Here is a 20,370-nt window from a genome sequence, read left to right as displayed (position 1 = left end):
CCTTCCCCTTTTTTAAGGATAAGTGAAATATTGGCCTCTCTCAGAGATGGTGGGAGACAATCATGACTGTATGAATCATTACGGAGCTGAAAATGTGTTGCTGGAAAAGCGCAGCAGGTCAGCAGCATCCAAGGAGCAGGAGAATCGACGTTTTGGGCATAAGCCCTTCTTCAGGAATGAGTTTTTCCTGAAGAAGGGCTTATGTCCGAAACGTCGATTCTCCTGCTCCTTGGATGCTGCCTGACCTGCTGCGCTTTTACAGCAACACATTTTCAGCTCTGATCTCCAGCATCTGCAGTCCTCACTTTCTCCTGTATGAATCATTAAACATATTCAGCATCGAGCCTGACAGTATACTTATAAGTTCCTTATAGAATTCACTGGGAAGTCCATCAGGACTTTCCACTTTACAGCTGCCTCAAGCTTCCTGCACTTCTTGTTCTGATAATGGGGCATTGAGAAAGGACTGTTGTTCGGGAGTCACACCCGGGAGCTTCAGATCTCTAAAAAAGGATTCCACTTTGGCCTGCCCCTCCTCAATTCTCAGACTGATATAACTTAAGAGTAGAATCTCTGGAGTGCCACATTAATCTTTTTAGAATCACATGTTAGGTTCCCAGACCCTTCCCTAATCGCTGTAATGGTTTGTGGGGCACTTCTCTTTCTGGCAAGGTATGCTAAGTATTTGCCTGGCTTGTCACCATGCTCGTATAACCTTTGCTTTGCAAAAGCCAGCTCCTTCTTTGCTGTCTGCGTGAGCACGGAATTTAGTGCAGACCGCAGTGCTGTAATCCTTTGTAGATTGACCAACGAGGGTCTGTCAAAATAGGCCTGCTCGGCTGCCTTCAACCGTGCTTCAAGGAGACGTTGCTGCTCACCCTTCTGCCACTTCCTACTGGTGAAATATGAAAGAACTAAGCTCCTGGCATAAGCTTTGGCAGTTTCCCAGAGAACAGATGAGCTATCATCTGAGCCTATGTTGATGTCTAGGAATGCCCAAAATTCCCTAAAGAAATACTCCACAAACTTACTGTCCATGAGAATAAAGGGGTCCATTCGCCAGTACCTTGAATCCACTATAAACATCCTTAATCTTAACCATGAGGTATACTGGAGCATGATCAGAGATGGCAATATTACCAATCATACAGGATGCCACCAGATCCAGGGTTACTGTAGGGGTCAGAAAAAAATCAATTCTCGTGTGACATCTATGTGAATTGGAGAAAAACGTGAAATCCCTACTTGTAGGGTGGACAGACCTACAGACATCCACCAACCCTAATTCCCCACACAGACCCAATAACTGTTTAGTTTGTGCAGAGGGTATTGAGGGACCTTTCGGCAACCTGTCTACTGTGGGGTCCATGAGGCAGTCCATGATGTGCCGAGACTGGAGACTTATCAGTTTAGAAAAAGCATCTACCAAGAATTTAAGAGGATGAGCTGGGGGACAATAAACATTTAAAACACCATATTCTTCCCCATTTATCAAGGCTTTAAGAATTACAAACCTCCCGTATGAATCTTTAACACATTCCAACAATTTAAATGAGATTTTTCCTAACCAATATAGCCACTCTCCTACTTCTGATATTAAATGATGAAAAATAAACTCAGTCAAAGCCATTCTGCTGTAATTTCAGATGCTCCTTGTCATCCAAATGTGTCTCCTGTAACAAAGCAATATCCACCTTCTCCTTTCTAAGACTCAAGAGTACCTTCTTCCTCTTAATTGGTGAGTGACTTCCCTTGATATTCCAGGTACACCACTTAATCAAATCATTAGCCATAATCCTCTGCAATTACATTTAAATTCCAGAGAGGAGGAATCCGAACCACAAATTGCTGAGCCTTAGTGTCGCATGGTCCACCAAATATAAAAACTACATAAACTAAAACCACTACATTTAACAAACATACAAAATTATTAAAAATAAAAAAAAACAAAAACCAGAAAACAAGCCAACATATAAAGCGCCAATAGCGCTGAGTAGGGGAACTCACCCCCTGCCCAAAGGGGGCAACTACCCGTCCCGAACTGCCCATAAATAGGCATCTAACCATTTCAACCACCTTCACTTCTCTCAGCTAGAGCCGTATCGCAAGCACAAGCTAAAAAGAATAAACACCCCATAGAATATCAATAGGAATAAAAAAAATTCTTTTATTTAAAATAAAGGGGAATAAGTACCACCCATCCTTTGATATGTCCTAACTTAGAAATTTAAAATGTACATCTTAACCACCGCCAGACATAGTTTGAACCAAATTATTATCAATAGATGGAAAAAAAAGGGAAAAGCAAAGCAAAGCGGATTTCCTACATTTCTTTTACAGAATGATAAGCACATACCCAAGCAACAATATTTATACATACTACAATTGTTTAAATTAGATTAGTTTGTCCACAAAGTCTCTTGCCTTCTCCAATGTGTCAAAGAGATGCATGGACTCATCTAAGGTGATCCGAAGCACTGCTGGATATCTCAGGGAGTACTGAATCCCAAGCTCCTTCAGTCTTCTCTTGACACCATCATACGATTTTCGTTTCTGGATCACCGCCGCTGAAAAGTCTTGAAAAACATGATCTTGGACCCCTCGTAAATTAGGGCCTTTGGATCCTTCCCCTGGAGTCTGGAAGTCTCCATGACTCTCTCCTTATCCCAGTAATGATGCAACCGCACCAGCAAAGGCCGAGGGTGTTAACCCAGACCCGACCTCCGCGCTGCGACCCGGTGAGCCCTCTCTATCTTCAATACTCTCATGCTTGCCTCCAAGTGAAGGAATTTTGGAAGCCAATCTTCAACAAATTCCGCAGGCCGCTCACGTTCCTTACCCTCAGACAAACCGATGATCTGAATGTTTTTTCTCCTGCCCGTTTTCAAGATCATCCACTTGGTCACGCAAATTACGAACCTGCGTCTTCAGGGCTTGGGTCTCATCCTTGAATGAACTGGCATCAGTTTCCACCACTGTGACCCTGTGGTCCACCTCATCCGTCCTCTTCTCCAGGTCTCCCAGCTGCTGCTCATGCTTCTGCAGCATGAGAGAGACTGGAGCCAGCTTCTCTTCAATCTGTTTCCCCAGCATCTCATGAGATTTCAACAGCTGGTTTACCAGGTCCTGGAGAGTAATCGACTCTGAGGCTGCTGCAGGCTGAGCTACAGACCCTGCCTCGGATGCTCCTCCTCCCTTTTTAGGCATTTCTGGACAGCTGAAAATACAGGTCAGTCAATTTTTAAATGTTTCTTGGGGCTCCACAATCTTTCCAACGCCCCAAGAAATCCTGACGACTTGGGTTGTGTGGGTTAAAGGACTGTTGAAACTTTATTGCTGGAACAGCACAGCAGGTCAGGCAGCATCCAGGGAACAGGAGATTCGACGTTTCGGGCACAGGCCCTTCTTCAGGAAGGACTGTCCTGCTCCTGCTGCGATGCGAAGCTCTGCAGTGCAATCTTCTCAGATTGCCTCCATCTTAGTTCCCCCCACCTGTGTCTTAGTTTAAAGCAATGCCATGCGTTTCGTTCCAGATGCAATTAGTTTGGTCAAACTACCAGTCTTGAAGCAAAATCCACATTATTGATGCACTCAACAAAAGAAGAAATTGGAATAACAACTCTACTTGAAAACTTAACAATAGATTATTTAACTATTAAACAGCAACTATTCCAATATTGTAACATTGGCAAAGGCAAATTCAATGTAACAGATTGTCTCTCATGCAATTCTAGCAGCAGTAAGAGAATTCCCAGCTTTTAGCTAGAACGGAGAGGAGAAAAACAGCTTGCACATCCAGCTTCAGGACCCCAATAGCAACTGTTACTGAAAGCTAAAACTAAAAATCCTGGTTGTGTGGGAGCTTAACCCCACCCTTTCAGACTAATTCTATTGTTCCAACTTTAAAATAAAACTCCAGGACCTCACAAGTTGTTTACTTTACTGGCTTTGGAGCACAGTGCTCGCCGTCTGTCTCAACTTTTCTTCATTAAAACAACAGGACAAAATACACCCCTTAAAGCCACAGTATGGTTTCAACATGAACAGAAAAGGTTTGGAAGACTATGGGCCAAATGCGGGCAGGTGGGACTAGTTTACTTTTGGGAACATAATTGGCATGGACTAGTTCGACCGAAGGGTCTGTCTCCATGCTGTATGACTGACTCCATAATCCATTTCAGAATTCTCCTGAGGTCCTTAGCATTATATATAGCAGTCTTTTACCAATTTGATACACACCATGGGATATCAAAGAAACTGCTGAAGGCAGTGGATTCTGCAAAGATTATCATCTTTGATAACATTTTGGTACTAGTACTGAAGACCTGTACACCAGATGAACCATATCTCTGGCCAAATGGTTTTAGTACAGCTACAAAATTAGCATTGACCTGACAATGTGCAAAACCGCCCATGTATAACCCATGCACAAAATGCAGCACATGTCCAAACCGGTCAATTATCATCCTATCTACTCTGATCACCAAAGGGATGGGGGTAGCATGGTGGCACAGTGGTTAGCACTGCTGCCTCACAGCGCCAGAGACCCGGGTTCAATTCCCGCCTCAGGCGACTGACTGTATGGAGTTTGCACAATCTCCCCATGTCTGAATGGGTTTCCTCTGGGTGCTCAGATTTCCTCCCACAGTCCAAAAACGTGCAGGTCAGGCGAATTGGCCATGCTAAATTGCCAGTAGTGTTAGGTGAAGGGGTAAGTGTAGGGAAATGGGTCTGGGTGAGTTGCGCTTTGGCGAGTTGGGCCAAAGGGACTGTTTCCACACTAAGTAATCTAATCCAAATGTTATTGTTAACAGTCACACAGCAGCTGCAAAGATAACCAGCTCATTGATGTTAATCTGGGTTCTGCCGGGGGCCACTTGACTCCAAACCTTGATTCAAACATAGCAAACGAGCTAAACTCCAGACCTAAGGTGAGAGCGACTCTGCTTGAGACCTAGGCAGTATATTACAGAGAATGGCATCAAGAAGCCTGAGCAAAACTGGAATCAATGCAAATCAGAGGAAGTTGCACAATGGTTGGAGTCATACTTAGCACAAAAGTAAGATGGTTGTGGTTGTTGGTCGTCAATCATTTTAGCCATTGCAGGAGTTTCCCCAGGGTGCTGTTCAATCTTCAGCTGCTTCAGCAATGGCTTTCTTTTCACCATAAGGTCAGACGTGGGGATGTTTGCCAATGGCTGCGCAATGTGCGACACCTAAGACATTGAAGCAGTCGGAACTCATATATAGCAAACCCTGACGTATTGAGGGTTTGGCTGCTAAGTAATTCGAGTTCCAGGATATAACCATATTCAACAAGGGAGAATCTAATCATCACCCCTTGACATTCAATGGGTTACCATCACTGAATTTTCCATGATCAACATCTGGGGGTGACCTTTGACTGGTAACTGAACCAGGCATACAAATGGTATAGATACAAGATCAGGTCAGAAGCTAGCCATTCTGCAGCATGTAACTTATCTCCTGGTTTCCTAGTGCCCGTCCACCATCCACAATTAGGTGTATGATGGATAACTGTAGCACCAACAATACTCAAGAAGTTTGACAGCATTCAGGTCAAAATTAGCACCCATCCAACTCCTGAAGAAGGGCTCATGCCCAAAACATCGATTCTCCTACACCTCGGATGCTGCCTGACCTGCTGTGCTTTTCCAGCACCACACACTCGATATGCATCCACCACTTCCAGCAGTCACTCCTTTCATCACCAATATGAACTGAAATGAATAAAACAGAATATAATCCCTATAGTGTAGTAGCAGGCCATTTGACCCATCCTCCAAATACCATCCCATCCAGACCCAATCCTGTACCCTATCCCTGTAAACCCAGATTTCCCATGGCCAATCCACCTAGTCTGCACATCCCTGGACACTATGGGCAATTTAGCATGGCCAATCCACCTAACCTGCACATCTTTGGACTGTGGAAGGAAATCAAGGCACCTAGCAGAAACCCAAAGAGACACAGGAGGAATGTGCAAACTCGACAAACAGTCACCGGAGGCTGGAATCGAACCCAGGTGCCTGGCACAGTGAGGCAGTAGTGCTAACCACGCTGCCCTAAAACAAATATTTTGTTTTAAAACTATTCCATACTCCACACACTCTCACAGCATAATGTCAATAAATTAAAATTCCCCTTGGTGCACTGTGGGAGGAGTGTCTGCAATTCACCAAAGGCCCTCTGAAAGCATTTACAAATGTGTAACCTTCATCAACTAGACAGACAAGAACAGTTGATGCATGGGAACAACACTATCAGCAAGTCCACTGCCAAGTCATACACACTTTTGACTTGGAACTGTATTGCCATTCCTTCATTGTTGCTTGCTGAAAATCCTAGAGCTCCCCTCCCAATAGCAATATAGGTACCTCTATAACTCAAGGATTAGTATTTTCAAAAGATTTGCTCATCAATATCTGATTGAGGGCAATTAAGGATAGGTAATAAATGCTGCCCAATCTAGTGACACACTCACCCCATAAAAGAGAAAAAATTGGATCAAGTGATAGTGCCATTGTTAACAAAGGAAGTTAAAGACAGTAGTAAATAAAAACAGCTAAGAAAAGTTGTAACCCTCAAGATTGGATGAATTTTGAAATTTAGTAAAGGCGAATAAAGTAATTCATAAATCAAAATACAATGGAATATCAATGTGCAATAAGAAACAATATTTAAAAATTGTAAAAGCTTATAAAGGGTTGTAAAAATAAAACCGTTAGCAAAAGCAAAGACAGGAGAGTTTATAATTGGAAATATAAAACTTGCACTGAACCTAATCGAATATTTGCTATCTTCACAGAGGAGCTCACAAGTAGACTCCTGTAATAATTTAGATCAAGGGTCGAGTGGGAGTACGGAACTGAAATAAATTAGTCTTTGTAACAAAGCATTACAAAAATTAACAAGACTGGAAGTTGACAAATCCCCATGATCTAGTCATGTATATTCTCAGACCGTTGAAAGTAGTAGTTAAAAATATTGTAGATCCATTAGGACTGCTCAAAATTCTATTAATTCCGTGGTGCCTGCAGATTGGAAGGCTGCAAACCTAACCTTCACCGCTTAAGATAGAAAAAAATGCCAGAGCTACTTGTTTGTCAGCAATGGGGAAAATAAAATTAGACAGAGGCAACATGAATTTATGCAAATAAAATAAAAGTTTGACAAACCTGTTAGGATTTTTAGACGTTACTAACAGAGTCAATAAGGTGGGGGTCACACTAGTGGATGTGGTGTATATGGATTTTCAAAAGGTTTTAGATCAAGTTCCACACAGGCAATTAGTGAATAAAATTGAAGTGCACGGAACTGGGGATTAAACACTCACATGGATTTAGAATTGGTTAACAGGCAGAAAGCAAAGAGTCAGACTAAATGGGTATGCCCGAAATGTCGATTCTCCTGTTCCCTGGATGCTGCCTGACCTGCTGCGCTTTTCCAGCAACACATTTTCAGCTCTAAATGGGTCATTCCCAGGTTAGCAGATTGTGACCAGAGAGATACAATAGGAATCAGTGATTGGCTCATAGCTTTCAAAATGTATATTGATGATTTGAACTTGGGGACCAATTGTGCCAACTCCAAGTTTGCAGATGATACAAAATTTGGTGGGAATAAGAGTTGTGAGGAGGATGCCAAGAGTCTTCAAGAGTTTTTATACTAAATGAGTGAGTGGGCAAGGGAATGGCAGATGAAATATAATTTGGATCAAAAGTCACATTAAGGACTAAATAAATAAAAGAGAGATGCAAGGCCAGACAATGTATGGTACCTGCATGATGTGAAAACTGACGGACCCCAATGTGGTTCACTTTGACCACATCTGTATCAACTGCTGGTTGTTTGAGGAACTCTCGCTCAGAGTTAATGAGCTGGAGTCTAAACTTCGAACACTGTGACACATTAGGGAGTAGGAGAGTTACCTGGGCGCTGTGTATAAGGAGGCAGTCACACCCCTGAGATTAACTACCTCAAAGATACTGGTCAGGAACTACCAGCTAGGCAGATAGAAGGTCCCAGGAGGTAGCGCTGAAGGAGCCTGAGCCCTTGAGCTTGTTAAACAAATTTGAGATTCTTGCCCCCGATGTGGATGAGTGTAGGAGCTGTAGGGAGGATGAGCAAACGGACGATAACACCATGGGGTGGGGGGAACAAAACAGAAATTGGGGATAGCCTGTTCCCCTGACTATACATCATGGTCGTGATTAAGAACCCTGCAAGCTATGTTGCCTACTGGTGCTTGGCTTCAAAACATCTAATCTGGATTACAGAGGAACTTGGAATGGGAAGGGAAGATCTAGTTGTCATGGTTCACGTGGGTACCAACAATGCAAGTAGAACGAAGGAGATGGTTCTGCTGAGAGAATAAACAACCTAGGGTTAAATTACAAAAGTAGAACCAAAAAGGTAATAACCTCAGGATTCTTACCTGAGCCACAAGCAAATTGGCACAGGTTCAACAAGATTAAAACAGGAAAATGACTGTAGGAGAAATGGGTTAGAATTCACCGGACATGGGCAGCAGTATTGGGGAAGGGAGGAGCTGTTATGATGGGATAGGTGCCACTTGAATGACACTGGGCAAACTGCATAACTAGGGCTGTGAATAGGGTTTTAAACCATATATAGGGAGGGATGGGTTAAGTTGCAGGGAAAATTATGGAAAAAGTTGAAGGGCAGGGGGAGCTCAGCAAAGGTTATTCAAGTTTCCAGAACACATTGTAGGACATAAAATTTGGAAACGGTCAGGAATCTAACTTCAGGCACAGCAGATGAGGGGACAACTATGTGAAGAGGGGCAGTCAGTGCAGGACTGAGGGCATTGTACACAATATATGAAACAAAGTAAAAGACCTTGCAGCACAGATTGAAATAGACAGGTATGATGTTGTGGCTATCACTGAAATATGACTGCAAGAGGATCAGGGCTGGGAACTAAATATCAAAAGATATACATCCTATCATAAGGACTCACAGATGGGCAAAGTGGATGGTGCTGCCCTGTTAGCAAGAAATGAAATTAAATAGATAGCAAGGAGTAACACGGAGGTCAAATGAAAATAATCTGTGTAGGAACAGTTTAAGAACCACAAAGGAAAAAAGACCCTGATGTGAGTTACTACAGACCTTCTAGCAGTAGTCAAGATGTGGGAAAGAAAATAAAATCAGGAGATAGAAAAGGCATTATTACAATAATCATGGGGGCTTTCAATATGCAGGTGGACTTGGAAAATCAAGTTGATGTCAGATTTCAAGAAACGGAATCTGTGGAATGTCTACAAAATGTTTTTTTTTAAATTGAGCATCTAGCACTACCAGTAAACAGGCAATTCTGGATTTAATGGCATGTGCTGAGATAGACTTGATGATGGAGCTTACCATGAAGGAAATATGACCATAATATGATAGAATTCCCCCTGTAGTTTGAGAGGAAATGCTGGTATCAAATGTAGTAGTCCAATTAAGTAAAGGTAGCTACAAAGACACAACGGAAGAGCTGGCCAACAAAGATAAGAGTCTAGCAAGAAAGTTAGCAGTAGCAGCAATGGCAGAGGTTTCTAGGATTAATACAGGAGGCACAGCACAAATTCATCAAGAATGAAGAAACATATCAAGGGAAAGACAATGCAACCACAAGGGAAGTCAGGGACAGCATAAAAGCATACAATGTAGTGATTATCAGTGGGAATCCAGAGGATTGAGAAGCCTTTAAAGACCACAGTATAATTAAAAAAGCAATAAGTGGTAGGGAGAAGACAAAATATGACTAAACTAGATTGTAATATAAAAGAACACAGCCAGAGTTTTTGTTAAGATATCTAAAAGGTAAGAGAGGAACGAGTGGGCATTGGACTGCTGGAAAATGAGGCTAAAGAACTAGTAATGGAACAAAGAAATGGCAGAAAAACTGAATAGGTACTTTGCATCAATTTTCACTGCAGAAGACACTTGTAGTATACCAGAACTAGTGCTTCCAAATAACTAGTGCTATAACCTGTTGTTGTGAGATTTTTAACTTTGTCCACCTCAGTCCAACACCAGCACCTACAAGTCATACCAGAACTTCGAGAGAGTCAGTAGGCAAAGTGTAGTGGCCATCACTGAGGAGGTGCTAGGAAGCTGAAAAGTGTTAAGGTGGATAAATCACCTGGACTTGATGGACTATACCCAAGTTCTGAAGGAGATAATTGAGCTTATAGAGGCATTGGTGGTGATCTCTCAGGAATCAGTGGAGTCAGGAAGGGTCAGAGTACTGGAAAATGGCCACTCCTGTTGAAGAAGGAAGGGAGGCAGAAGACAGGATACTATTGGCTAGTTTGCCAGATCTTGGTTTTCAGTCATTATTAAGGATGGGTTTGCAGAGTACTTAGAAGTATGATAAAATAGGGCTGAGTCAACACGGCTTCAAGGTCATCCCTGACAAATCTGTTAGGATTCTTGGAGGAGATAACAAGCAAGTTAGACAAATGCGAATCAGTTAATGTGATCTATTTGGATTTCCAGAAGGCCAGGAGGCTGCAAAATAAGATCAGAACCATTGGTATTAGCAGCAAGGTATGGCATGGATAGAGAATTGGCTGAGTGGCAGAAGACAAAGTACAGGGATAAAGGGTTTTTTTTTCCAGATGGAAGCCAGTGAAGGTGGAATTCTGCGTCAGTGTTGGGACCACAACTATTAATGTTGCACAATAATAATCTGAACAAAGGAACGGAGAGCATTGCTGCTACGTTTGCTGATGACACAAAGGTAGGCAGAGGGTCAGGGAGTGAAGAAGTGGGGAGGCTGCAGAAGGATTACGTTAAGTCCACTCTAGGTACTTACTGCAGGTCAAGCAAAAGGGGTTGAACGATGGGGTAATTTTTTTCTGACCTTATTGTTGACATTTGAGAATGTTTTTAAGAAATTATTGCAGGAGAAGACATTTGGATTTCTAAATTCTCCTCATTCTGGACAATGCACCAAGCCATTCTCCCCTCATTGGTGAGCTTTCTGAAAACAAAGTGTTATTTTCAACCTCTCTCATTCAACCCATGGATCAGGGTGCAATAGCAGCTTTTAAAGCTTATTATTTAAAGTGCACGTTCAGGAAGCTGATTGCAGCTGAGGGGGATGAGGACAGTGTTTTTCAATTTTGGGAGAACTTTAACATTAAGAATACTATTGGCACCATTGTGGAGGTTTGGTGTGATGTCAGTAAGGACTGCTTGCATGCAGTTAGGTGGGAGCTTCTTCCAGATTTTCTTCATGATTTTAAAGTTGAACCGTCAGAGGAGCCTCCAGCAATCAAAAAACAATTTGTTACTCTTGCAAAGTAAGTTGGATTTGAAGAAGTGGAGACTGATCTGCAGCAACTTGTTGTTTTGACGGGAAACTGAAGCTCAAGATGAAGACAATGAGTCCAGGATGCAGCACCACGAGAACTTGCCACTTCTGCTTTGTCTTCTATCCTGAAGGAAGTTGAGAAGCAGTTGCAGCTCTTAGAAGACAATACAGAACACAGCAGGATAGCAGGTCGTTGCATAAAGTCGTGACAGACAGGAATACAAGGCAGGTGGTGTCGCTGTGATATTCAAGGACGACATCAGGGCAGTGCTGAGAGATTATATAGATTCTATGGAACATGAGGTCAAATCCATTTGGGGGTGGAAGTTAGGAATTGCAAGAAGAAAAAGTCACTGATAGGTGTAGTCGATAGGCCACCAAATAATACTACATTGGGGCGGGCAATAAACAAGCAAATAACTAATGCCTGCAAAAATGGTATGGCTATTATCATAAAGAATTTTAACCTGCAAGCATATTGGTCAAACCAGCTCAGTCAGGGCAACCTTGAGGAGTTCGTGGAGTGTTTCCGTGATAGTTTTCTTGAACAGCATATAATGGAACCAATGAGGGAGCAAGCTACCCTAGATCTGGTCCTATGTAATGAGACAGGGATAATTAATGACCTCATGGTCAGGGATTTTCTTGGAAGGAGTCATCACAGTATGGTTGAATTTAAAATACAGCTGGATAGTGTGAAGATAAATCCAATACTATGGTCCTGTGATTAAATAAGGGGGACTATGACAGAATGAGGGAGGATCTAAAGTAGAGTGGAAACAGAAACTTTATGGTGCAACAGTTGACGAGGAGTGGAAGATAATCAAATATTTTCAAAGTGCTCAGCAAAAGTATATTCCAACGAGAAGGAAGCACTAAGAGGAAGGGTAATCTGCCATGGGTATCTAAGAAAATAAGGCAGGCTTTCAAAGTGAAAGAGAAGGCATACAAAGTGGCTAAAAACAGCGGGAATCTAGAAGATTGGGAAAACTTAAAACAGAAAGCCACAAAAAGAGCTATAAAAAAAAGTAAGATACAGTATAAGAAAAAAAAACTAGTGCAGAATATAAAGACAGATAGAAAAAGTTTCTATAAATATAAAAAAAATGAAGAAGAGTGGCTAAAGTAACTGTTGACCCTGTAGAGGATGATAAGGGGCAGTTAGTCATGGGATATGATAAAATGGCTGAGGCATTGAACAAATACTTTGCATCAGTTTTCACAGTACAGGACACCAATAACATGCCAGTAAGTAACAAAGAGACAAAGGTGGGTGAGGACCTGGAAATAAAATATGATTACGGAAGAGCTAGTGCTGGGTTAGCTAATGAAGCTAAGGATAGATCAATCTCCTGGCCCTGATGATATGCATCCCACGGTACTAAAAGAGATGGTGAGAGAAATAACAGGTAGACTGATGGCAATTTTTCAGACTTCCAGACTCTGGGGCAGTCACAGCAGTTTGGAAAATAACAAATGTGACACCACTATTGAAAAAGGGAAACAGACAAAAGATGGGGAATTATAGACCAGTGAGAAAGACGCTTGAGTCTACTATCAAAGAAGTTGTAGCAGGACATCTCGAAAGAAATTGCCCCATTGTACAGACGCAGCATGGGTTCATGAAGGGCAGGTCAAGCCTCACAAATCTTTTGGAATTCTATGAAGACATTTTAAGCAAGGTGGACAAGGGGGACCCAGTGGATGTGGTGTACCTAGATTTCCAAAAGGCCTTTGACAATGTGCCACTGCATAAGATAAGGATGCGTGCTGTTAGGGGTAGAGTATTAGCATGGATAGAGGATTGGTTGACGGACAGGAAGCAAGGAGTGGGGATAAAAGAGTGCTATTCTGGCTGGCAATCAGTAACTAGTAGTGTGCCTCAGGGATCGGTGTTGGGACCACAATTATTTACAATTTACACAGATGATTTGGAGATCAGGACCATGTGTATGGTGTCAAAATTTGCCAATGACACGGTGATGAATGGAAGAGCAAACTGTGCAGAGGACTGTGAAACTTTGCAGAGGAACTCAGATACATTGAGTGAGTGGGCAAAGGTCTGGCAGATAGAATACAAGGTTAGTAAATGTGAAGTCATACATTTTGGTAGGAGTAAAAGCAAAGTAGATTATTACTGGAATGGTAAAATGATGCAGCATGCTGATTTGCAGAGGGACCAGGGTGTCCTTGTGCATGAATCGCAGAAAGTTAGTCTGCAGGTACAACTAGTAATTAGGAAGGCAAGTGGAAGTTTGTCCTTCATTGCGAAAGGGGTCAAGATTAAAAGCAGAGAGATAATATTATAGCTGTACAAGGTGCTGGTAATGCCACAAGTGGAGTATTGTGTGCAAATTTGGTCTCCTTACTTAAGAAAGGAAGTACTGGCACTGGAGGGGGTGCAGAGGAGGTTCACTAGATTGATTCCAGAGTTGAGGAGGTTGGCTTCTAAGAGGTTGAGTAGATTGGGATTTATATGCACTGGAATTCAGAAGAATGAGGGGGATCTTATGGAAACATATAAAATTATGAAGGGAATTGATAAAACAGAAAGAGATAGGATGTTCCACTGATGGGTGAAACTAGGAAAGAGGGCATGGCCTTAAGATTAGAGGAAGCAGGTTTAGAACTGAACTGAGAAGGCCGTCTTCATCTAGAGGGTTGTTAATCTGTGGAATTCCTTGCCCAGAGAAGTAGTTGACGCTACTTCACTGATCACTTTTCAAGCTAAGGTTGATACTTTTTCAAAAATAAAGGAATTAAGGTGTATTGTGAAAACGCAGGTAAATGGAGCTGAGTCCACAAAAAGATTAGACATGATCTTATTGAGTGGCGGAGCAGGCTCAATGGGCTGGACGGTCTACTCCTGCTCCTAGTTCTTATGTTCTTATCGGGCACCCTATGAACAAATCCTTCACAAAAGAAGAAAGATGGCAAAACAACTACAACTAGATGCCTTCTTTAAGCCAACCCTCAAGAAAAGGTCTGAGGACAATGAACTACAGCCATCCACTTCTGGACTAAATATTTTCTTTCATCATAGCCCTGCACCCAGAACTGCACCTGAAAGTGATGATTGAAGTGATGATGACCTTCAGCCCATCTTAATACAATACTGTAACTCTGTAAACTCAAACTTCATGAAAAGTTAAATTTATCGTATTATTTCATTAAAATGTATGATTTTAACATTTACTTAGACTGTGCTATCATTTGTGTTAGGCTAACTACTATTTTTGTTTTGACGTTTACTGATATTTTTAGTGGCTTGCCCTCAATTTGTTTTTCGCATAGGCCCCATTATTTCTATTGCGCAATTTTCTAGAACACAAGGTTGCACAAGAACATAAATACCGTGTTATAGCAGAACAGACTGGACAAGAGCAGAGATGTGGTGGCAGCATAGTAGATGGTAGAGAATGTTATCTCAGAGAACAACTGGCCCTTGATCAGATGGACCAATGGGCCGAGGAGCAGCAGATGGATTTTAGTTTAGATAAATGGGAGGTGTTGCGTTTTGGTAGGGCAGAACTTATATCATAGATATGTACAGCACTGAAATAGACCTTTCGGTCCAACTCCTCCATGCCGACCAGATATCCCAACCCAATCTTGTCCCACCTGCCAGCACCCGGCCCATATCCCTCCAAACCCTTCCTATTCACATAGCCATCCAAATGCCTTTTAAATGTTGCAATTGTACTAGCCTCCACCACTTCCTCTGGCAGCTCATTCCATACACGTACCACCCTCTGCGTGAAAATGCTGCCCCTTAGGTCTCTCTTATATCTTTCCCCTCTAGTTCTGGACTCCCCCACCCCAGGGAAAAGATTTTGTCTATTTATCCTATCCATCCCCCTCATGATTTTATAAACCTCTATAAGGTCACCCCTCAGCCTCCGACGCTCCAGGGAAAACAGCCCTAGCCTATTCAATCTCTCCTTATAGCTCAAATCCTCCAACCCTGACAACATCCTATATACTTAATGGTAAGACCCTAGGGAGTGCTGCTGAACAAAGAGACCTTACAGTGTATGTTCATAACTCCTTGAAGGTGGAGTCGGAGGTAGGTAGGGAGGGTAGCGAAAACAGCGTTTGGTACACTTGCCTTCAGTGCACTGATTTAGAGGTCATGTTGCGGCTGTACAGGAAATTGGTGAGGCCACGTTTAGAATACTGCATTCAATTCTGGTCCCCTGCTATAGGAAAGACTTTGTGAAACTTGAAAGGGTTCAGAAAAGGTCTACGAGGATGTTGCCAGGAGAGACTGAATAGACTGGGGCTATTTCCCTGGAGATCAGAGGCTGAGTGTAATCTATAAAAGCTTAAAATCATGAGGAGCATGGATAGGGTGAATAGTCAATGTTGTTTGCGCAGATCAGGGAGTCCAAAACTAAACAGCACAGATTTAAGGTGAGAAGGGAAATATTTAAAAAGGGTCCTATGGGGCAACTTTTGCATGGAAAGGAAAGTGTGTTATGGAATAAGTTGCCAGAGGAAGTGGTGGACAGTGGTACAATTGCATTTAAAAGGCACCTGGATGGGTCTATAAACAGGAAGGGCTTACAGCGATATGGGTCAAATGCTGGCAAATGGGACTAGATTAATTGAGGATATCTAGTTGGCATAGACTAGTTGAACAAAAGGGTCTGTTTCCGTGCTGTACGTTTCTGTAACTGTATGTAACTTTTGAGGCTGTATAGGGCGCTCCAGTCAGATCCTATACTGTGAGCAGTTTTGGGCCCTGTACTTAAGTAAAGATCTGCAGCATTGGAGGTGGTCCAAAGTTTGTTTATGAGAATGATCCTGGGGATGAAGGGCTTGTCATGTGAGCAGTTGAGGACTCTGGGCCTTTACTTAATGGAGGTCAGAAGGATGAGGGGGAAATCTCACTGAAACTTACAGATTACTGAGACACATAGATAGAGTGGAAGTACATGTTTCTACTAGTAGAGAGACGAGGATCCGGGTTCACAGCCCAAAGTGAAGGAATGACTCATTTGAACTGAGATAAGCAGGAGTTTCTTCAGCCAAAGGGTGGTGAAGCTGGGAAATTCATTGTCGCAGGGGGCTGTGAAGGCGAAGTCATTGAGTATATTTAAGGCAGAGGTAAATAGATTCTTGAGTAGTAAGGGGATCAAGAATTATGGGGGAAGACAGGAGACTAGGGTTGAGCAACGTATCAGCTGTGATCAAATGTCTGATCAGACTTAATGGGCCATATGGCCTAGTTCTGCTCCTATGTCTTATGGATAAATTTGTGTTATCCACTTTGGCAGGAGGAATAAAGGTAAACCTTTTATCTAAAAAAAAAATTGAGTGTAAATAAAATTTGATGACTTTCAAAGGAACTTGGATGTCTTTTTTGTTTCCCCAAAAGTCAAAGAAAGCTAGCATGAGAAAGGCCAACGTTATATTTGCCTTGATCTCAAGGAGATATGAATACAGAGTAAAGAAAATTTGCTTCAATTTTCTGCAGTGTGGTTGAACTGTTTCTTGAACACTGTTTGCAATTCTGGTCCTCTTGCCCAAGGACTTTCCATTCACATACTGTACTGGAGTTCATCTGACAGATTAATCCCAGATGCCCAGGAATCAATCAGGAGAGATTGGGGACATTGGACCAGTATTCTTTGGAATTTAGAAGAAAGAGAAGCAATGCCATTACAATTTTAAAAATTTTAAGAGACTGATGACACAAATAATAATTCCCTGGATATTGGGTTTAGAACTAGTGAACAGTCTTAGAAGAAAAGGTAAGCCATTTATTCAGCAATGAGAAGGAACTTCTTCATTCAGAATGGTGAAGCTTTGGAATTCTCCACCTGGGAAGGTTGTCTAAGTTCAGTTAAAATAAGCTAAAGACAGTGGTTGATAGATTTCTAGTTACTAATAACTAGGCAAAAAGGATTATTGCAGAAATGTGACTGAGGTAGAGTGTCAGCCATGATCTGGAATGGTGAAGCAGGCGCCAGGTTAAATAGCCTACTCCTGCTCCTGTATTTCACAGACATACCTGGGCACTTTTACATTGCCAGATAGATTAACAGAGTCTAGATTAGAGTGGTGCTGGAAAAGCACAGCAGGTCAGGCAGCATCCGGGGAGCAGGAAAATCGACATTTTGGGCAAAAGCCCTTCATTCCTGATAAAGGGCTTTTGGCTGAAATGTCAATTTTCCTGCTTCTCGGATGCTGCCTGATCTGCTGTGCTTTTCCAGCACCACTCTAATCTAGACTCTGATTTCCAGCACCTGCAGTCCTCACTTTTGCCAGGTAGATTGACAGCTTAACTTAGGAATTTTTTAAGTCTGGACCATAAGCACTTGACTCAAAACAAAATGCTGAGACACAGCCTGCACTCAGCATTATTGCCAGAAGTTAATTGTAAATGCTTAGCTTGGTTTTCTGTGCCCACATCCTGAGCTCTATGATCACTGAGAATAGATACTCATGAAGTGTCCTTCACCTATTACTTTGTTTACTGCCATTTCTCACCTGCCAAAAGCTTATTGTGACAGCTATGTCTTTCAAGTCTCAGAGAGTTCAGTCAATGGTGCAAATACCATAGTAACACATTTTGAAGCTCCCCATCTCATTACCCCATCTGTGCCCTTCCTACTTACAGCATGCTCAACATGGAGCAGTACAGATTGCACAAATGAGGAAGACAGTACGTGGTAACTGCAGGTTTTATCCTTGATAACACCTGACCTGCAATCATGAGTTGTCACCCTTCATTTGGCAAATGCACAGAGACAAGGAATAGCTGCCTCATTTGGTGATTGTTCCAACACTTTGTTTGTGTCTTTCCACAACTTCACAAAGGATTTGCACTGAGGCTCCAGCAGTAAAGTTTCACCACACAGGGATCCTGGCCTGTCTTGCACCTATTTATAAAAGAACATTTGTTTTATTACTTCAAAGTCTGCCATCTTACATGAGATTGGTCAATGTCACCTGGAAAAATGTACTCCATCATGACAGTAAGTATTCATTCCTTTCCCCACCATCATACTCTGGCCTACTTGATGGCTCATTCCAAAGAACCAAAATTCTCTACCTAACACATTAACAGTTCACGTTCAAGAAGCAGTTCATCCCTAAGAAACAAGGAACTGGCAATACATGTTGGGTATACAACTGATCCCCATATTGCATAAATAAATTGTTTTTTAAAAAAAAGTGTACCAAAATCCAGTTACAACTATCCTTCAATTTTCCATTAAGTAAATAAATAGTCATTTCACACAGCTGGATGAGAAGAGAAACAGCATTATTTGATTAAAACATTTTGTACCCCTTTTTGCCTTAATACAGACTTCAAAGGCCTCAGATCTTAGCTGGCAGGTTCTTTTTTTCTTTTTACTTGGTTTGCAGAAGAAACAAAGTGAACAACATACTTTGGTGCTTGGGTGATGAGCTCCGTCAAAAACAATGCTCGTGTTGTCACATTCACATCCAAGTCAACCTCTTTCTTCTCCCAGGCTACTCAAATACTGGAGTATGCTGCCAGTTGTTTCTCATGCCTCCCTTTCTACTCTTCTTTGTCTCCTTCCTCTTGAACCACTCAGAAATTCTGTTTTTCAATGTCATAAACCTCACTTTGATTTCTCTCCTATTATCTTGAACTACTACTTTTACAACCTAACTATTGCCGGATTTCCAACATAAGCACTTTGTAGGTCATTCAATTTCGTGTGCACTCCTCCTGCTTTAGGTCCTGTGCAATATTTTCCAGTTCTAATGAAGAGTTTGTACTTGAAACATTAACTCCTCAGTTCCCTTCCTGTCTCCAAAGTGCATCCAGATTGTTGGTTTTATTTCAGATTTCAGGCAAATGCAGTTTTGTTTAAAAAAAACACACTAAAGCCATGTCACTTAAATATGAGGAATAGAAAAAGCTTCCAAACTTCATACTTGCACAGAAATCCACAAAATATACAAAGAGAAGAAATTGCAGCAATGGCCACCATTCAAATCAAGTGCCAACTTTAGCAGCTCTGCTATAGAAAGGAAATTGAATGGAGGCCAAAATGTTTGCATGACCTGTAAGATACTTCTACTTTAGCAGGATGACTGAGACTGCAGATAGTAAAATTTGCACCAGTTAGAACACGTAATCAGAAACAGTTCAAATCCTTGATAGCCATTGGAAGAATATGTCCTTTCTATGGATCTCATGATCCATGTCATATGCAGTCAGCGGATTCAATGTGATTTCATTAGACACAAAGCAGATCTGTAGCTTAAATAAACTGACAGAAATGATGACACAGCACTCCTATGGCACTCCCCAGCTCAAACCCTACCCTGTTAATGCTATTATATCGTAGTATATGGAATAGCAGGTTTATATTCGCCAGGTTGCTCAAGAAAGAAAATAGCACCGACTAATGGAACATGCCTATCACATTAGCATGTTCCATGATCTGAGTTAAAGGTAAATGTGGCTTAAAATTAAGATGGCAAATCATACCAAGCTATTCTTAAACGATTTATTGTTATGACAAGTTGGAACCAGGCTACAGTTGGTACACTGCTGAGACAACTTCTCTCAGAAAATCATATTTCCAATTCTGTCTTCTGCTATTACGCCATTATTTCATTGGAAAGGAGCAATAATTGCAGAGATGACCAAATAGCTATCAAGTTTCTGACTTGACTCAAATGACATTTATAATGGCGATTTGGTGTTTTTTAAAGAAAACAAAAAAAAACAATGTGTATCACAAATATCAACTAACAAAGAAGTTTTCAATTTCTAATCCATTATTTGTGAAGTTTCTTCCTTCTGTAAACTGCACTACACAAAAAAATGCAAATAATTGATTTTGACTCTTACTTTCATCTTTTGCACCAATATTTCCTGTATTAAATATGAAATTTCACTTTAATATCTGAAATATTCAAGTTAAATTTTATCCTAAGATTAAACAGAACAAGCTCATCTGGCACATTAAGACCACCTCTGTGTATTGATCAATGTAATTGCATTATTATTTGATGAATTATACCAA

The 20,370-nt window shown here is 41.6% G+C and overlaps 1 protein-coding gene across 3 annotated transcripts in view; it reads right to left on the bottom strand.

Annotated features, from left to right (window-relative positions):
- The window catches only part of LOC122554982 (cyclin-dependent kinase-like 5), a 155,766-nt gene that overhangs the window by 120,505 nt on the left and 14,891 nt on the right, over positions 1-20,370 (bottom strand). The gene's annotated exons all lie outside the window — the stretch shown is intronic.

The sequence above is a fragment of the Chiloscyllium plagiosum genome, unplaced genomic scaffold, assembly GCF_037043375.1.
Source record: "Chiloscyllium plagiosum isolate Xiang-an unplaced genomic scaffold, Cpla_swu_hap1 HiC_scaffold_12, whole genome shotgun sequence".
Taxonomy (NCBI): Eukaryota; Metazoa; Chordata; class Chondrichthyes; order Orectolobiformes; family Hemiscylliidae; genus Chiloscyllium; species Chiloscyllium plagiosum.
This window is presented reverse-complemented; position numbering and strand designations above follow the sequence as displayed.